Source organism: Trachypithecus francoisi, unplaced genomic scaffold, assembly GCF_009764315.1.
Source record: "Trachypithecus francoisi isolate TF-2019V2 unplaced genomic scaffold, Tfra_2.0 Lachesis_group5, whole genome shotgun sequence".
Classification (NCBI taxonomy): domain Eukaryota; kingdom Metazoa; phylum Chordata; class Mammalia; order Primates; family Cercopithecidae; genus Trachypithecus; species Trachypithecus francoisi.
In genome coordinates this window covers 101,809,778-101,828,121 of record NW_022681470.1, presented here as the reverse complement: position 1 = coordinate 101,828,121, position 18,344 = coordinate 101,809,778, and the positions used below count along the sequence as shown (strand labels likewise).

The following is an 18,344-nucleotide window of genomic DNA, read 5'->3' as shown; positions in this document are numbered from 1 at the left end:
GCACATACTAGGCTCTGCTGCAATGCAGAAATAAATAAAACCCAGCCCCTGTTCTTTGGAGATCACAGAGCATTGAGGGAGGCCAACATACAAATAACATAACTAAAACAGAGATAAAGCACAGGGATATGGGAAAGTAGAGAGCATGGGATTAATTTTGAGTCCACTTTCATCTCATCCAGGCCCTAGCCTGAAAGATATGAACTGTGGTGGCATACACGGCTGGACTGTAAACCATGTGACAAGAGTCATTTCTTACCCCTTATTGATGTTTGTAAGCTCCACAGTAGTTGGTTCTTTGCCTTGCATAGAGTTTGTGCTCAATAAAGACCTACTTTCTGAAAGGTTCACAAAGTTCAGCCAAACATAGGACAAGTTCTAGAAGGCAAGAAGTTAACCTCAAGATTCAAACTAGCTCTGAGAATTAAGAACCAGCCAGACCCTTCTACTGATCCTACACCCAATTAATTACCTCTACTCTAATTAAGGGAATCAGTAATATAAGTAATTGTAATATGGGCAATATAGTTTGCCTGTGTCCCCACCCAATATCTTATTTTGAATTATAATCTCCATGTGTCAAGGGAGAGACCAGGTGGAGGTAATTGAATCATGGGGGCGGTTTCTCCCATGCTGTTCTCCTGATAATGAGTGAGTTCATGAGATCTGATGGTTTTATGTGTTTGGTAGTTCCTCCTGCATTCATTTTCCTTCATGCCGCCTTGTGAAGAAGGTACCTTGCCTCCCTTTTGCCTTCTGCCATGGTTGTAAGTTTCCTGAGGCCTTCCCAGTCATGCTAAACTGTGAGTCAGTTAACCTGTTTCCTTTATAAATTGCCCAGTCTTGGGCAGTTCTTTACAGCGCTGTGAAGACAGATTAATACAATGGGCTTCTTGACATAGTTTTGCCCTTTTATGAAAGTGATTATCTCAATTTGATTGATGTTAAGGAAGGACACAGTGGCTCATGCCTGTAATCCCAACACTTTGGAAGTCCGAGGCAGAAGGATTGCTCGAGCCCAGGAGTTTAAGACCAGCCTGGGCAACCAAGTGAGACCCTGTCTCTACAAAAAATCAAAAAACTAACTGGGCGTGGTGATGCATGTCTCTAGTCCCAGCTACTCGGGAGGCTGACGTGGGAGAACCACCTGATCCCAGGAGGTTGAGGCTACAGTGAACCATGTTACCACTACTGCATTTCAGCTTGGGTGACAGAGCAAGACCCTGTCAAAAAAAAAAAAAAAAAAAAAACTTACCTAGAAATTTCACATCTTCTGCTATACATGAGATAAGCAGAAAAATTCATATAGGAATGCCCACTGTATCACTACCTTAAAATCTTCTTTTAATTCTTTTAAGCATTTTATGCTAGGAGGTATTACACTTCAACTCCTAAGTAGGTGTGCACTTTTTGCGTATGATGTATGAAAGGGTTGACCTGTATGCACCAAGATGTCTCCCCAATTTTACAGTATCATAAATTCACAACTGTGTAATTATCAAACCACAATATTATTGGATGAGTCTCAGTGCTTTAGTCACTAAAATGGTTATGCAATTTTGAATATTTATTGACGTTGTTCTCAGGGACTGTTGAATTGTTTTTACTCACATTCTTATAGTCTTCCTTCATGATTAGCCAAGACATTCTTAACTGCAAGATTCAGGCACACAGGAAGTTTCTACCTTAAAATATGGAAAATCTTCATACCATCTAGGTGCAGATTATATCTAAGTCCCCCGAAGAAGAAGAAAATGGAAACTTTTCTTATTAAGTGGAATTCAAAATGATTAACTAAGAATGAGAGTAGGGGCATCAAAAGTAAGGAAGAGAAATCCCATTATAAAAAGTAGTATGCACAGGCCAGGCACAATGACTCACACCTGTAATCCCAGCACTTTGGGAGGCCAAGACGGGAGGATCGCTTGAGCCCAGGAGTTCAAGACCAGCCTGGGCAACATGTTGAAACCCTGACTCTACAAAAAAATACAAAAATTAGCTGGGCATGGTGGTGCACACTTATGGTCCCAGCTACTCAGGAGGCTGAGGTGGATGAATCACCTGTGCCCATGAAGTCAAGACTGCAGTGAACCATGATCACACCACTCCACCACTCCAGTCTGGGTGACAAAGTGAGACCCTGTCTCCAAAAAAAAAAAAAAAAAAAAAAGGAAATCTCTTTCTAAGTAAGTAATTCATCGGGAGATAATTAATGGCTGGCAACAGGTATTTATAATGGAAGCATACATGGCCTTAATGATAGGGTTTGCTCCTGAAAACACTCTAATTAAAAAGGGAAAGAGTAATTTTATAGGAAAGTACAAATCAGTGGTGTGTATGTCTACTAGTGTGTGCAAAGAGACAGAGGTGGTAATTGCTGGACTCAGACCAGATATCAGCAACAACTGAACATAATGACCTTATAAATATGCAAGTAGGATTTCTGACAAAGCTAAAAGTACATCATTATTATTATTCATCAATGTGGAATGGAATGTGAAATTGGAATCAGCAGGTGAGGGGTGGTTGTACCTGAATATCCTGGATACCAACGTGTTTTTGTTTTTAATCATTCTAATCTCTGTTAAGAATAATGTCACATGACTACTTTATCCTCTTTCTCAGACAACTGATCCAATCATTTTTCTTTCAAACCTTTGCCTCCTTTCCTCTTGTAACAACATACTAACAGTCTAAGCAGAAAGAGAACAGATGGTAGTAAGACCTAGAATGTTTGCCCCATTAAGATCTATATCTGAATCCAGAAGGAACACCTCATTGCTGTTTGAAGAGCCCTGCAAACAGTTCACACTTTTGTTTCTTTTGCAAAATATAGCTACCTCGAAAAATCCTTCCTTAATCAAACTCTTATAGCCTGAAATCCTTGCCTTTCTGCTGATGACTGTCATTTGAGAGTACTTACCAAAGACAATGGTTGGGAAATAGATATTTTAAAAATAAGGGAAGAAGTGGATAGGGTAAACCCAGGCTTACTTAGGTAAAGCTGAAGTTAGAAGACAACCTTTAAATTATTAAAAAAAAAAGGCAAAGTTAGAACACACAAAAGGTAGTATAGTTCCTTACCCATCTACCACTTGATTTTGAGGAGAAAAGGGAAGTAAGAAGAGTTGAAGAGAAGAAAAACAGAACAGGAGAATGGGAAAGGAACAATGTAAGGGTGCTCTGGAGTACTATGCACCTGTTTAGAAGTGGGGAAGTAGCACAAACAGTAGCAAAAGAAGAACCACTATGGAGTTCCTCCTTGCACATCTCTCTCCCCTCCCAAAGGCCTAGGGTGAGCCCACAGCGTTGTTCCAGCAGTGAGGGAGTCTCACTGCCCCCTGAGACTCTCTCACAGCCCTTAAGATACCTCCCTGAAGTCCCTCCAAAGAATTCAGTGTGCCCCTAGTCCAAATCAGTTTCCTCCATCATAAATACTCATACATAACCACAACAATAAAGCGTTAATAATGATAATGGCAATTTTGTGTGTCAAACATTATATTAAGCACTTTACCTGCTTTACTATTGGTTAGGCTTCAACAGCTTATGAGTAGGCATTATTATTTCTACTTCACAGTGCAAAAAAGTGACACCTGAGTAAGTTGTCTGAGCTCACACAGCAGCTAAGCAGTGGCACAGGGATTTAAGCCTAGGTCCATCTGATCAACTCCGATGGCACATAGTTGACCTCTGCATTGTCCCGCCTGCCCACAGGTTGCTGCTTCACTGATCCAGTCTCATCCATCGTTTAGATGACCAACTTAACCACTGAGTAAGTTATCCTCGAATCCTTTATTGTAAGTCTAGTCTCTCAAGTTTATTGTGAGTCAAGGGCTAGGTCATATACCTCTTTTGTGCTCTTCTGTATTGTGGCATCCAACCTCTTGCTTGTCAGCTTCCAACTCTGGGGCTACTTAAGGACTTCTTTTCCTGGCATCTGCCCCTCATATGGGAGATATGTTCAGACAATTCTATTGATTGGTTTCACCTTACAACTTTTTATTTTGAAATACTCTCTTCTAAGTGTTCCTAATACATTTTTTTAAAGCCAGCAAGGAAAGAAATTCTGTTTATTGCCAACTAATTATAAACATTAAAACATCAGTTTAAAATTTAAAGGAAAAATGACCTATAATGCCACCACTGATGGTATTTTCGTGTGTTTTGTTCATTTGTTCTTCATATGTATATTTTTACAGAGTTGTAATCAAGACATAGATGGAGTTTTATTTTGTTTTGTTTTTTTGAGTTGGAGTCTTGCGCTGTCGCCCAAGCTGGAGTGCAGTGGCACTGTCTCGGCTCACTGCAACCTCTGCCTCCCAGGCTCAAGTGATTCTCCTGCCTCAGCCTCCCGAGTAGCTGGGATTACAGGCGTACGCGACCACGCCTGGCTAATTTTTGTACTTTTAGTAGAGATGGGGTTTCACCATGTTGACCAGGCTGGTCTCGAACTCTTGACCTCAGGTGATTCACCCGCCTTGGCCTCCTGAAGTGCTGGGATTCCAGGCATGAGCCACCATGGCCGGTTGACATACATATAATTTTTATCCAGATTTCTTAGGTAATTCATATATCATAAATATTTTCCTTTGTTGTCCATAGTTGCCATACATAGCATTGTTATTGTCTGCAAAATATTCCAGCCTTAATTAATATATAGAGCTAGAATACTTTCTATATTAGTATTGGGATCTGTATCCAGAAGTTGTCCATCTTATTTCAAAGACAGCCTTTGGGGACAATCCCTCCATACTTCTTTTATTGCCCATCACAGTGGGATGAATAAGTGGACTCTTTCTTTATAATTGAATCAGGGAGATGGATCAGCCCAAAAGAATCCCCTGCTGTTGCTCTCCAGGCCCTCCCTGGCATTTACAAATCTTCACCACTCTCCTGGAGCCTCTTTCCTTCTTTCTGTTCCCCATTTTCTTCCCAGCAAAAGGCTTCACTTCCTACTTCACTAAAGACATCTCCTAGTTCAAATATCACCTCCCCTGCAAAACCTTCCCTAGCCCTCACCATTTCTACACTGATAGGCCATCTATGGACTCCCTATCATCTCCCCTCTCAACCTCACAACTTATCACTTATGTGCCCACGTTTACTTCCTTCCGTTGTATCTCAGAAAAAAATAATCTTTCCTTCTTTCAATGCTAATTTTTCAGCACTGGCCATTGATTTCATTCCCTTCTGCCTTTTCCAGGACCATTTTGCATTCATTACCCACCGATTCCCACTGTCTCATCATCCATCTTTCCCTCTCTGCTGGCTTTATCCCTCAGCCAACAATTTTCTTCCAGACACACACACATACACACGCAAACACACACGCACACACACACATACTTTCTATTGTATTTCTATTTCAAATTCATCTTTCACTTCCAAACCTCTTAAAAGAGTGTTTGTCCCTTGCTGTTTTTATTTCTGCAATTTATTACAGCTTCCTCTCCTTACATTTATTGAGCACGTACTATGTAAAAACAATGTGGAAACAGAGATCAATAAAGTAGTCCCTACTCCCGAAGAGCTTCTAGTTGGTAAGGAAGACAGTAAACCAAATCAACACAACACAATAAAATAAATTTTATGACATAAATATGGGCAAAAGTATCCACGGGGGGCTGCCTGGAGGAAACTGGAGAGACTTCCTAAGGAAGTGACATTTGAGTTAGGCCTTGAACAATGAGTGCAATATTACCAGGCAGAGACTGTACATATATTGCACATGACTGACAGGAACAACTTATGCAGATAACCGAGAAACCATATTAATGATTACTTAGGAAATACCAAATAGTTCAGGTGTCATTAGAGTAAGGAACGTTTGGGGAAGAGATGAAGAAAGAGTCATTTAGGCTAGTTGTTCTCAAACTTTAGCATATATCGGAATCACCCAGAAGACTTATAAAAATGCCAATTGCTAGGCTTCATTCCCAAAGTTTCAGATGGGGTGGGGATTGAGCCAGATAATTTACATTTATAACAAGTTCCCAAGTGATGCCGATGCTGCTGGTCTGGGGACCACACTTTGAGAACCACTGGCTTAGTAATCCAGCTTCTGCTTCAGTCGTTATAGTGAAATTACTTTTAGATGTCATCAGAGATCTCCAACTGACGAATACAGTGAACTCATTATCAGTCTTCGTTTTCCTTGATGAGTTTGCAGCATTTGACATCATTGGCAATTTCAGTGACCTCTTAACTGTCTCCCAGCTTTTAGCCTCTCTTTTAGTCCATTCAGTTCCCTGAAGCCCACAGGATTGTCCAAAATACAAGTATAAACACATCACTTCATACTTAAAACCCACCAATGGCTCCCCATTCTCTACAGTTAGAGCCCAAACTGGACAGACTGGCATGGAAAATCCTTGGCATTCTGACTACATTTACCTCTCCCACTGTTGCTGCCCAGGATTGCATAGCCCTTGTTCCAAGCACATCAAGCTACTAGCCAGTCCCCAGACATGCTGTGGGCTCATGTCCTCTTCACCTCCATATGTGCACTTCCCTTGCTCCCTGCCCTCCCCTATCCCGTCCTCCCCTGGATCTATAGTGATATAGTGGAGCCATAGTGATATGGTTTGGATGTGTGTCCCCTCCAAATCTCATGTTGAAATGTGATCCCCAGTATTGGCGGTGGGACCTAGTGGGAGGTGTTGGATCTTGAGGGCAGATCCCTCATGGATGGCTTAGTGCCATCCCCTTGGTGATAAGCAAGTTCTCACTCTGTTAGTTCACAGTAGACCTGGTTGTTTAAAAGGAGCCTGACACCCCCTCTCTCTCTTGCTCCCTTTCTTGCCATGTGACACATTGGCTCCCCTTTGCCTTCCACCATGATTGCAAGCTTCCCGAGGCCCTCACCAGAAGCAGATGCTGGCAATATGCTTCACCTACAGGCGCAGAACTGTGAGCCAAATAAACCTCTTTTTTTCTCTTTTTTTCCAGACAAATTCTTGCTCTGTCACCCAGTCTGGAGTGCCCTGGTGCAAGCTCTGCTCACTGCAACCTCTGCCTCATAGGTTCAAACAATTCTCATCCCTCAGCCTCCTGGGTAAGTGGGATTACAGGCTTGCGCCACCACACCCAGCTACTCTTTGTATTTTTAGTAGAGACAGGCTCTTGCCATGTTGGCCAGGCTGGTCTCAAACTCCTGACCTCAAGTGATCCACCCACCTCAGCCTCCCAATGTTCTGGGATAATAGGTGTGAGCCACCACACCTGGCCAAAATAAACCCTTTTTCCCTTAAATTACCCAGTCTCAGGTATTCCCTTATAGCAATGCAAAATGGACCAACACCTATGGAATTTGGGGTGAAGGCCTAACTCCAATGTCATCTCTTGTCCAAAGCCTTCCTCAGTTTCCTGGCTCCTTTTCCTGAGGCCCTCCACGGTTGGTTTCTACATATTATATATACCACTTAACAACTCGTTGAACATGTGATTACTATATGGGGACTTGCTTCGGTCTCTGAATCTTACTCTGAATCTATCTTATTATTTTTGTTATTGTCATAAAAGGCTTTCAATATAGGTGTATTGAATGAATGTTGAGAACATAGTACACATTTGATAAATAATGATTTGAGTAGGCACTTGCTGCTTGCCCAGTGGAACAGGCAAGCAGGCAAAGAGGAGGAGGAGGACACAAAGAGAAACTTTGTTAATGAGCAAGAATCAAACGTGCCACCTCACAGCCTCCTGACTCTGCCTTAGAGGGTGAACCACAGGCTATTTCCCATGATTCCCTCTTTCTTTGATGACACAGTGGTTTGTCAGCTCTGTGGACTGGGCAGTTACGCAGCTGCCTTTCTTGCTTTCAGCAAAGTACTTGCTGGAGGACTTATCTAAAGCTGAGAAGCAACACCTGTGGGGACTGGGCAGAAAACACTTGAGTAGTTTGTCTTGGTGCATGCACCACCAGCAGACAGCCATTTGCCTTCCATTTGGTTTCTGCAACTGAAGGAATGCTGGGGGGTTTCTCTGCTGCCAGGAAGAAGAGATTCTCCCCACCCCCATTCTTCCTCTCTCTCTCTTCCTTAGTCTTACCCCTGCACATTCTGATTCTTGTGGTGACCAGATCCTGCAGAAATAAAACAGGCCTGAGTTCCTATGTGGCTGGCTGTATCCTCCTCATTATCTAATAAAACTACGATGTTAAGGAAACATCTATCAACTACTGTGCTCAGAATGCCCATGCCTTTTTTCACCTAGCCGTTCCCCATCTCTGTGCAAATGGCTACTAGAACAGCCGTTTATAAAGTGACAACTATGTGTTGGGTGTTTTGCATACATGATCTCATTAGATCCATACAACATTCCTGCAAGATAGATATCTTTATCTCCATTTAACAAATAAAGAAACTGATGCTCAAAGAAGTCAAATAACTTATCCAAGGTTGACAAGCTAATAAGTGGTAGCGGTCAGTCTTGAACCTATGTTGCAACCATTTTAAAGCCCTATATGTTTTCCATTATTTATGTCATCTTGGAGAACTAAAAAAGGTGAAAGTTACAGAGTCAGCCAATGTCATAGCAGGAATTAAATTCACGGTGTTCTAATTTCCAGGGCAGCCTACAAACACCCACCATATTGAAAGAAGTGTTTGAATGGGTATGTTTAATATTCCAAGAATTTATGAAACTTAAAGATATGTGTTGATACTACAGTTTGAAAAGGACCCAGAATTGGAAAAGCTGCCTGATTGTTCATGAGTGCCCCTTGTCTCTACTCTCCTGTAGTCAGTGCCCCCTCAAAGTTGGATGCACCTGAGTGGAGATGCTTTTCTGTCACCTAAAGTCACACATTTACCTTTGATCCAGACCCTCCCCAGAAGCAGTACTTTTGAAATCTTCTCTTCGCCTTTTTGTTTGACAAAATATAAATGATAGTTTATTTCTAGAACGATGCCAAATTCAATAAAACAATGATGGAGTTGTGTTTTGTTTTCTGGTCAAGTTGACACCATAAAGTGGGTTTTCCTGAATATTTCCCTGTTCCACTGGTGCTCTTGGCATTGTGAATAAACAGAGCTGGTGATAACATCCATCATAGAGTTAAGCACATTGAGTGGGTGATAAAGTCAACAAGAAGCTGAAACAAGATTTACCACAGATAAGCTGCCAAGAGTTGGCTGTAGATTCTAAGTGGACACTGTGGCTCATTCATCTTCACCCTTCAGCTTTCCACCCCAACATCATCCCTGCCTCAGCACTCATGACAAGAGTAGGAAAGTAGGAGAGAAGGAAAGCACAGGGGTCAAGTTCAGGGAACAAATACATAGCATTGATCTGCCTAAGATAAAACATGAAGACTCAGTAGTAAATTCTTAATGAGTACGGAGAGAGAACAAAGAAAAATGTTGTGGGGTTTTTGTTTGTTTGTTTGTTTGTTTGTTTGAGACAGAGTCTCACTCTGTCACCCACGCTGGAGTGCAGTGGCGCGATCTCGGCTCACTGCAGGCTCTGCCTCCCGGGTTCACACCATTCTGCTGCCTCAGCCTCCCGAGTAGCTGGGACTACAGGCACCCGCCACTATGCCAGGCTAATTTTTAGTAGAGATGGGGTTTCACCGTGTTAGCCAGGATGGTCTCGATCTCCTGACCTCGTGATCCCCCCACATTGGCCCCCTCAAAGTGCTGGGATTATGGGTGTGAGCCTCCACACCTAGCCAAAAAACGTTTTTTAAGTCAAAATGAACCAACTAACAAAAGTCATATTCCAGAAGTGCAAGTAAACACACATGATCACTGGGCTTCTTCTAAGCAACATTCTGTTTTCTTGTCCTAACCTATCTCAAGCTAAGGAAATTCTAGGGTCTATTGTTCAAAGACTTGAAATTGTTTTCCTTGGATTATTCCCACTCTTATATTTTTCTTGCCTCTTTCCAAAAGTGGGTTAAAAATGTCCAGGTTTTTTAACTCATTAAGATGCCCATCAAGCATCTTAATGAGTTAGTCACGATTACAACTGCATCTTTTAAATTACCCAACCTGTTGAAAGGCTGCCGTGAAAGGAGCTTCTACAAACAAAATCTGGGCTGTCTTTCTCATTATCTTATGTTGCAAAATGTGAATGAGGAATTACTTCCAAAAGAGTAATTAGCATAAAGGCTGCTGAAGCAGAGAGGTAGGTGGGCTCCTGTCTCAATGGAAAATGTCGCTGTTGTTTCTGCAAGGAATATGTACCTTACTACTAAAGGAGAAGCTCTTTGCTAACAAATATGAAAGGGTTTCATACAGTTCATGGCACTTCATAAGTGCTCATAATTTGTTTGCTACATTGGAATTCTTTCAATCGTCTACTTCTCAGTCACATAATCAACTGTGACTACCTCCATTTCCTCACCATCCAGTCTCCTTATGTTCCATTACAGGAACTGCAGCCTCGTCACCTATCACAATGTTTCTCATCCCTTTTCTTTTCATCACTGCCTTCCTAAGGAGGCTTTTCAGACATTTTTAAAGATTGCTCTCCTCTATGAAATTTTGGTACCATAGTGTGAAGATTAATTTTATGTGACAACTTTAGCGGTCTAAGGATTGCTGAGATGAGATCACTGGTAAAACAGTATTTGTGGGTGTGTCTGGGAGGTGTTCTTGGAAAAGATTAGCATTTGAATCGGTAGAGTGAGTAAAAGATCACCCTTGGCAGTGTGGGTGGATCTCATGCAATCCCTTGAAGGCCTGAATGAAACAGAGGTGAAGGGAGCACAAGTTCACTCTCTCTTCTGGAGCTAGGACATCCATCTCCTCCTGCCCTTGGATATCAGTAGTGTTTCTGGTTCTTGGGCCTTTGGACTTGGAATGGGACTTACAGGATTGGCTCTCCTGGTTCTCAGGCCTTCTGGCTTGAACTGGAGTTAAAATGCACCATTGACTTTCCTGGGCTTCCAACCTGCAGACAGCTGATCATGGGACTTCAGTTTCCATAATTGCATGAGCCAATCTCTCATAATAAATCTATTTCTGTATATGTATATACAATATATGCTATCAGTTCTGTTTCTCTGGAGAGCCCTAGTACACACAGATATATTGTGATATCAGTTTATGCATTGTATGTATATCTGCACTTAGTGCATTTAAAAAATTAAGTTGTGTTTTATCCCCCAAGAACAATTCTCACTCCCATTGAGAATGTGCAACCTATCAGACCACAGCAGACTGATTCAGGACACAGCAGAAGTAGAAAACAGAAATAGATGCTAGACAAAATCGATTTGGGCAAAAATCGATGCGGATGTCAGGCATAGAAGTTTGTCTAGATCAGGCTTAGTAAAGGTAAAGACAGACAGTTGGCCATACAGGTTAGCCAAACAAGGCACAGGTTGAAGAATACAGCTGACAGAAGTGTTGATGAAAGATAGGAGGGCAAGGTTCAAGGCAGGCAGAGATGTGAGAAATATTTGTCCACTGGGTCAGAGAATGCCTTATATAGAGAAATCTCATCATCCAGAAAAGTTCCATGAAAGAGAAATTATTCTCAGGTCTGAAGCCAGATTTAGACATTTTGCCTTTGTTCCTCAGGAGCCTAGACTACCCAGTCGACTGTGCCCTATTGATGAAAATCTCTGATTATTATAGGGGAACACATTATGTTGGCTCCTGTATTCCCTGAGAACCATCTACATCTCTTAGTACTTTGAAGTCGTGGTATCAGATGAAAGAACCAAGTCTTCCAAACTGACTTGGAGCTGTGCTGAGGTATTCATGGCCTCAGGCATTCAAGCAGGTTGATCGGATATAAGGTGTGATATTCCTTTTCCTCAAGTCATTTATCCTCTGGAGATCCTAACCTAACCTAATCTCTCCTAACCTAAAACAGGAGCAGACCCAGGGTCCTGACTGGGCATTCTCATTATGCTTCCTAAAACCATTAGGATCTCTTCATGGTCACATCCAACAGCCTTTCTCTTTCTCAGGCCTGCAGCTCATTGCATGTGGTGCTGCCTCTCACTTTCTCCTCTTTAATTAGAGGTCAGCCACTCTAACTGCAGCCTTCATCACACTCTGCCTCTAGAGTCTTCTGAATGCTGTCTTTGAGGGTCTTCTCAGTCTCTTCCTTCCTCTTCATCTTTTATCAAAGGCACTCTTTTAATCTTTTGGTTCCTTTCTGTTGCCCCTCCATTCTCATCTGTTTATATGTTCGCTTTAAGGTCATAAACATAGTTGAGTGCTTGCTATATGCCTAGCACTGATATAAACAAGATATGGCTTTTGCACATTCTTGTGATGGAACAGATATATATATATATAACCAAGCAAAACACAAGGTGAAATATGTAATACAGATTTGTACAAAATCTGTAGCAACTCAAAAGAGGAAGTGATTAATTCTGTCTTGAGAAAAATAAAAGGCATTGCAGAAGGAGAAAGTTTTAATTTGTGCTCTGAGAATGAATTAGAGATTTATGAAAAGAAAAGTTGGGAGAAGGGCATTACAGTCAGAGAGATGAGGATAGGACAGGAACAGCATGACCAAGGAAGGTTAGAAAGGCCATGTGACTGGAGGGGAAGTAGGCAAGAGGGACAGGGGGAGTGGTAGGCAATGACCCTGGAAAGTTAGGAATGTACCGCAGCTGTAGTCACCATTTAAACCTACATGTCTAATGGATCATTGCACTGCCTAACATTCATTTTTAAACGGTAAATTTAGCTCATAGTACTTACTATATACCATGTAACATGCTTACTGCTGGTAATACAAAGATAAATAAGCTGTCCCCTCAAGAAATCAAAATATAATAGAGAGGTAGATGTGTTTTAAAAGTTATTATGTGCAATACAAGCCGACCCATGCAGTGAAGGTAGTATGTATATGACACAAAATAGAGAGTGATTAGCTCTGAGCAGAACATGTTTCAGAGAAAAAGTGATAGCAAAGCTTTAAGAGATTAATTGGCGTTGGATGGTGTGGTAAGCAGAATAATGGCTTCCCAAAGATATCCACATCCCAGACTTGTAAATGTTACCTTACATGTCAATGAGGACTTTGTAGATATGACTAAGTTTAAGGAAGATGGGAAGATTAGATTATTAAGATGAGCCTGATGTAATCACAGGGGTCTTTATAGAAAAAGGAGGCGGGAGTGTCAGAGAAAGAGATGTGACAATGAGGGGCCATCAGCCAAAACCAAAAAGAAACAAACAAGAAAACCCAAAAACTGTGGCTAGAAGCTGGAAGAGACAAAGAACAGAGTCTCTCCTCCAGCTCCAGGAGGTATGCAGGTCTGCCAATGCCTTAATTTTAGCCTCATGAAATAGCCTCATTTCAGACTTCTGACCTCAAAAAGAGTAGGTTTATGACAGTTTGTTACAGCAGCAACAGGAAATGAATACAGATGGAAAAGCAACCAGGGTGTTGGGGGTGAGAGCATTCCAGGCAGAAGGAATAGCATAAGCAAAGGCACAGAGGCATGAAATAACATGGCAAACCCTTGGGGCAGGGGTTACAAGTAGTTTAGTGTTGCTTGGGTTTAAGAACCACCAAGTAAGGAGCAGAAGAATACACTGGCATGCAAGGCAAGTGCCACAGGGCCTGGTAAGGAGCAGCCCTACCATGAAGCTTAGGTATTGCTGAAGCTTAGAAGGTAAATCAGGAGCCATTTCATGGTTTCACACAAAAAAGGAAAAACACTGAATTTTCAATTTTGGAAGAAAAGCTTAATGGGGAAGAGCCCAGGGCAGGGAGACTGTTTAAGGAAGCTGTTACAAATTTCTGGAGGGACGTGGTGGGGCTTGAACTAAAGCAGTGTGAGTAGTAGGAGAAGGCAGGGTAGTGATATTTAGGATTCAGAAAGTGCCCAACTATGAGGAGCAAGGAGAAAGGGAAGAGTCAAGGATGACCCCACATTCCTGATTGGGACTTTGGTGAATGGCCATATGCTTACTGATATGGGAAAAACTGGAAGTTCCTCCCAATATTTCTCAGATTCATATTTTCTGAATTTCTGTATCCACTAGGCTAATCCACCCATCAACCTATGTCTAGACAGTCTTTAAAGTCTTCCTAGCCACTTTTTCTGATTCTAGCCTTTCCCCTTCTCAAGCTATTCTCCACCATGTCATTAGAACAACGAATTCAATATTCATAAAATATTTATTTAGTGCCTATATGTTCCATGTTCTGTTATAGACTCTGTTCATATCATAATGAATGAAACAATTTTTAAAATGAGCTAGTTTGCATTTAATCTAGAAGATCCTTACAGAAGATAATTTTGGGTAGTTCCATCTCCAATTCATATCTTCTACAATGGCTTCAAATTTCCTCTCACTTTATATCTGAATTTTTTGGTGTGTGCTCAAGCTGTCAACTTCCTTGCACCAAACAAGCTGTAGGGACTCTTAACTTACAAACGGGTTGTGATCTAAAGCAGTGCTTTTCAAACTATCTGTGTGGTTAATTTTTTTTTTAATTTCCAAGCTTGTGGTCTAAGTGTCTTCCTGCATATGACTAGTGCACAGGTCATGCCACCTGTGACTCACTGTGAGAATTCCACAACACCCAAACCAGTCCATACCCTGCTTATTGACATGAGTCCACTGACAGTGTGCTTGTATGTAACAGCATTCTCAATTTGCTCTAAAAATTTCTAAATGCTTACTCTCAATTTTAGCACCATCCACATACCACATTTGAAATCTCCATACTTAGTAAGTCCCTTACTAAAAGAGTTTTGAGGGATTTGGAACACATTTTTTATAAGTGCCTAATTTTTTTTACTTTTTTTTTTTTCCTTCAACTTTTAAGTTCAGGGGCATATGTGCAGGATGTGGAGGTTTGTTACATAGGTAAATGTGTGCCATGGTGATTTGCTGTACAATTCATCCCATCACCTGCGTATTAAGCCCAGTATCCATTAGTTATTCTTCCTGACACTCTCCCTTCCCTCACAACCCCCTCTGACTGACCCCATCAGGTGTTGTTCCCCTCTATGTGTCCATGTGTTCTCATCATTCATCTCCCCCTTATAAGTGAGAACATGCAGTGTTTGGTTCTCTGTCCCTGTGTTAGTTTGCTGAGAATAATGGCCTCCAGCTCCATACATGTCCCTGCAAAAGACGTGATCTTATTCCTTTTTATGGCTGCGTAGTATTCCATGGTGTATATGTACATTTTCTTTATCCAGTCTGTCATTGATGGAAATTTAGGTTGATTCCGTGTCTTTGCTATTGTGAATAGTGCTGCAATGAACATAAACATGCATGTATCTTTATAATATAATGATTTCTATTCCTTTGGGTATATACTCAATAGTTGGATTACTGGGTCAAATGTTATTTCTGCCTCTAGCTCTTTGAGGAATTGCCACACTGTCTTCTACAATGGTTGAATTAATTTACACTCCCACCAACAGCGTAAAAGCATTCCTTTTTCTCCACAACCTTGCCAGCATCTGTTGTTTTTTGACTTTTTAGTAATAGCCACACTGACTGGCATGAGATGGTATCTCATTGTGGTTTTGATTTGCATTTCTCTAATGATCAGTGATGTTGACCTTTTTATCATATGTTTTTGGTCACATGTTTTACTTCTTTTGAGAAGTGTCTGTTCATGTCCTTTGCCCATCTTTTAATGGGGTAGTTTTTTCTTGTAAATGTGTTTAAGTTCCTTGTAAACTCTGAATATTAGACCTTTGTCAGATGAATAGGAAGAAAAATTTTCTTTCATTCTGTAAATTGTCTGTTCACTCTGATGATAGTTTCATTTGCTGTGCAGAAGCTCATTAGTTTAATTAGATCCCATTTGTCAATTTTTGCTTTTATTGCAATTGCTTTTTCCTTTTTTGCCATGAAGGGCTTTTTTGTTTTTTTGCTCGCCCATTGAAACCTATATTGGTCATGCTAGCTTATGTTTTTCCTGTAGATAGACCTTAGACTATGTGGAGACAGGAGAAGGAAGAGCTCTGGGACTACTCTTTGGTACATCATTTTCCTTTAAAGAGTGAATATTTCTTATTGTGCCTTCCTTTTCATGTTTTTCTTTTACTTCTCCTTAACCCATCCCATTTCATGCAAACGAAGATTAAAATTAATATGAAAGACTCTCAAATTTTTATCAAGTTCTTGCCAGAGGTATTCCAACCACTTCAATTTTACCAGCCCTAATTAGGTGAAGCTATTTAGCATAATCATAGTTGCAATTCAACCTCAGGCTTATGAACTGGCTGGGACTAAAAAAGAGAAGGAGCCTTTTGTCTCTGATTCACTGGCTCAACTCTGGCGCTGGCTTATGTTGGACTGCCTCCAGCCCCCAATGACTATGTCTGCAGCCTTATATTACAGTTCTTTCAGAACCTTTTTTTCAATCCATATCCTTTGTTTGATTTTTAACACTACAAACTCTTTCTTCCGTGTGAATAAACTCTTTTTCTATGGCTCTCATGACTCCACATTGGATTTCTTTGTTGTCTCATTCTCTTCTCTCTCCTCCTTAACCAAGGGCCTCATCCTAGACCTTCTTTTCTCGCCCTCACATGCTCTCAGATGCTCTCATCCTCGCCTATGGAATCAGTTATTACCTAGCGAGACTCATGCCCTCAACTCTCCTGAGTGTGAGACACATAATTTCAACTGCTTTCTCAACATTTTCATTTAAGTATCTCATAAGCATCACAAATTCAACTCGATGTTATTTTTCTGCATTCCATATCAGGACAACGCCATCTGCTTAAACATTCAAGATAAACACTTGGGATCATTTTTGACTCCTCATTTCCCTTCATTCCCCCACCTTCAACTGGTTGTGACTCACCATTCCACCACTGCTGTGTTTATTTCTCCAGTCATTCTCATTTTCTCCATCTCCACTGCCTTGCCTGAGGCCCTCATCGGTTTTCACCTGGACCATTCTCAGTTCTCTGAACCCTCGGACCAGCAATGCCTCACCAAGACTCTGAGTTGCAGTCCCACTCCTCCCTGGAGCTACCTCTCCTTGTCACTGCATTGTCCTTTCTCTCTGACAGGCACATCCAATCATCCTTACTCTTGAATATTGACCTTCAAAACTCTTCTTTCTCTAGCTCTTTGTAATACAATCAAAACTCCTTTCTCAGCATGAATTGCCAGGCCTTTTCACACACAGCCCCTGACTAGCTCGTAGCCTCTTCTTCTAGTTTAACAATAACAACAGCAAACCACCACATCCCACAGTCCTTCCTCTCAGGTATCCTCAAATTTCCCAAACCTGCCAACCTTTCTACCACTTGTCAGGCCCCGTACCTTTGAGCATTCTATTCTGGTGACCAGCTATGAACCAACCCCTGCCCCTCCCTGATGTTCCTCTATTTGGTATACATGCTTCAGCTTCCAAGGCAACTCTTCCAAGCACAGTTCACTGCTCCTTCTGTTGCATTCCCATAGCATGATGTAAGGGCCTCTATGGATGGTTCATTCAAAGGAGTTCTTCTGAGCCAGGCACTGAGCTAGATTCTAGGGGTACAAAGGTAAAGATGGCCCTTACAAAGGTGGCTCTTAAGGAGCTTCTCTTCAATTAGTAGAGAAAGACATAAGTGTAAATGGCAAGTACATTTATGTATTTTAAAACAATCGGCTGGGCATGGTGGCTCATGCCTGTAATCCCAGCACTTTGGGAGGCCGAGGTGAGTGGATCACGAGGTTGGAGATCGAGACCATCCTGGATAACACGGTGAAACCCCATCTCTACTAAAAATACAAAAAATTAGCCAGGCGTGGTGGTGGACGCCTGTAGTCCCAGCTACTTGGGAGGCTGAGGCAGGAGAATGGCATGAATCCGGGAAGCGGAGCTTGCAGTGAGCCAAGATCACACCACTGCACTCCAGCCTGGGCGACAGAGCAAGATGTCATAAAATAAAATAGTTACAAAGCACTATAGGTGCTGTAGGAGAAATATGGGCAGGACAAATAAACGAAGGAAGGAGTGGTTAATTCTCCCTGTGGGGTTGGAGGTGGAAGGAGAGAAACCTAAGGAAATCTATTACAAGAGAGATAACCCTCCTGGAGGGTAATGAGAGGAGGTCATTCCAGGCAGAGAACAGCATAGCAAAGACCTGGCAGGATGAAAGAGCCTGCTATATTTAGGGAAAAGCAATTGGTTCTCTATGGCTAGATCCTGAGCATCAGCATAGACCCAATTAGACAGGAGGCTGGAGAACAAGGGGAAAGCTTTACCTTACAGGCAGCAAGGAGCCACTGCAGGGTTTTACACAAGGATAGATACATTACAATTTGCATTTTCAGAAAGATCATTCTAGCAACAGTGTACAGAGTACAATAAAATATTGGAGGGTGGTCTACATGTGTACTTACTGGATTGTGAGCTCCTTGATGTCAAGTATTGTGGCTCCCTAATTTCTA

At 41.6% G+C, this 18,344-nt stretch overlaps 1 protein-coding gene and 1 long non-coding RNA gene across 3 annotated transcripts in view; one reads left to right on the top strand and one right to left on the bottom strand.

Annotated features, from left to right (window-relative positions):
* LOC117075645 overlaps positions 1–18,344 on the top strand; it is a 57,401-nt gene that overhangs the window by 3,743 nt on the left and 35,314 nt on the right. The window contains exon 2 of the long non-coding RNA XR_004434073.1: positions 3,718–3,775. This is a non-coding gene — a long non-coding RNA (uncharacterized LOC117075645). The remainder of the gene's footprint in view (positions 1–3,717; positions 3,776–18,344) is intronic.
* The window catches only part of NOTCH2 (notch receptor 2), a 197,953-nt gene that overhangs the window by 170,638 nt on the left and 8,971 nt on the right, over positions 1–18,344 (bottom strand). The window lies entirely within an intron of this gene.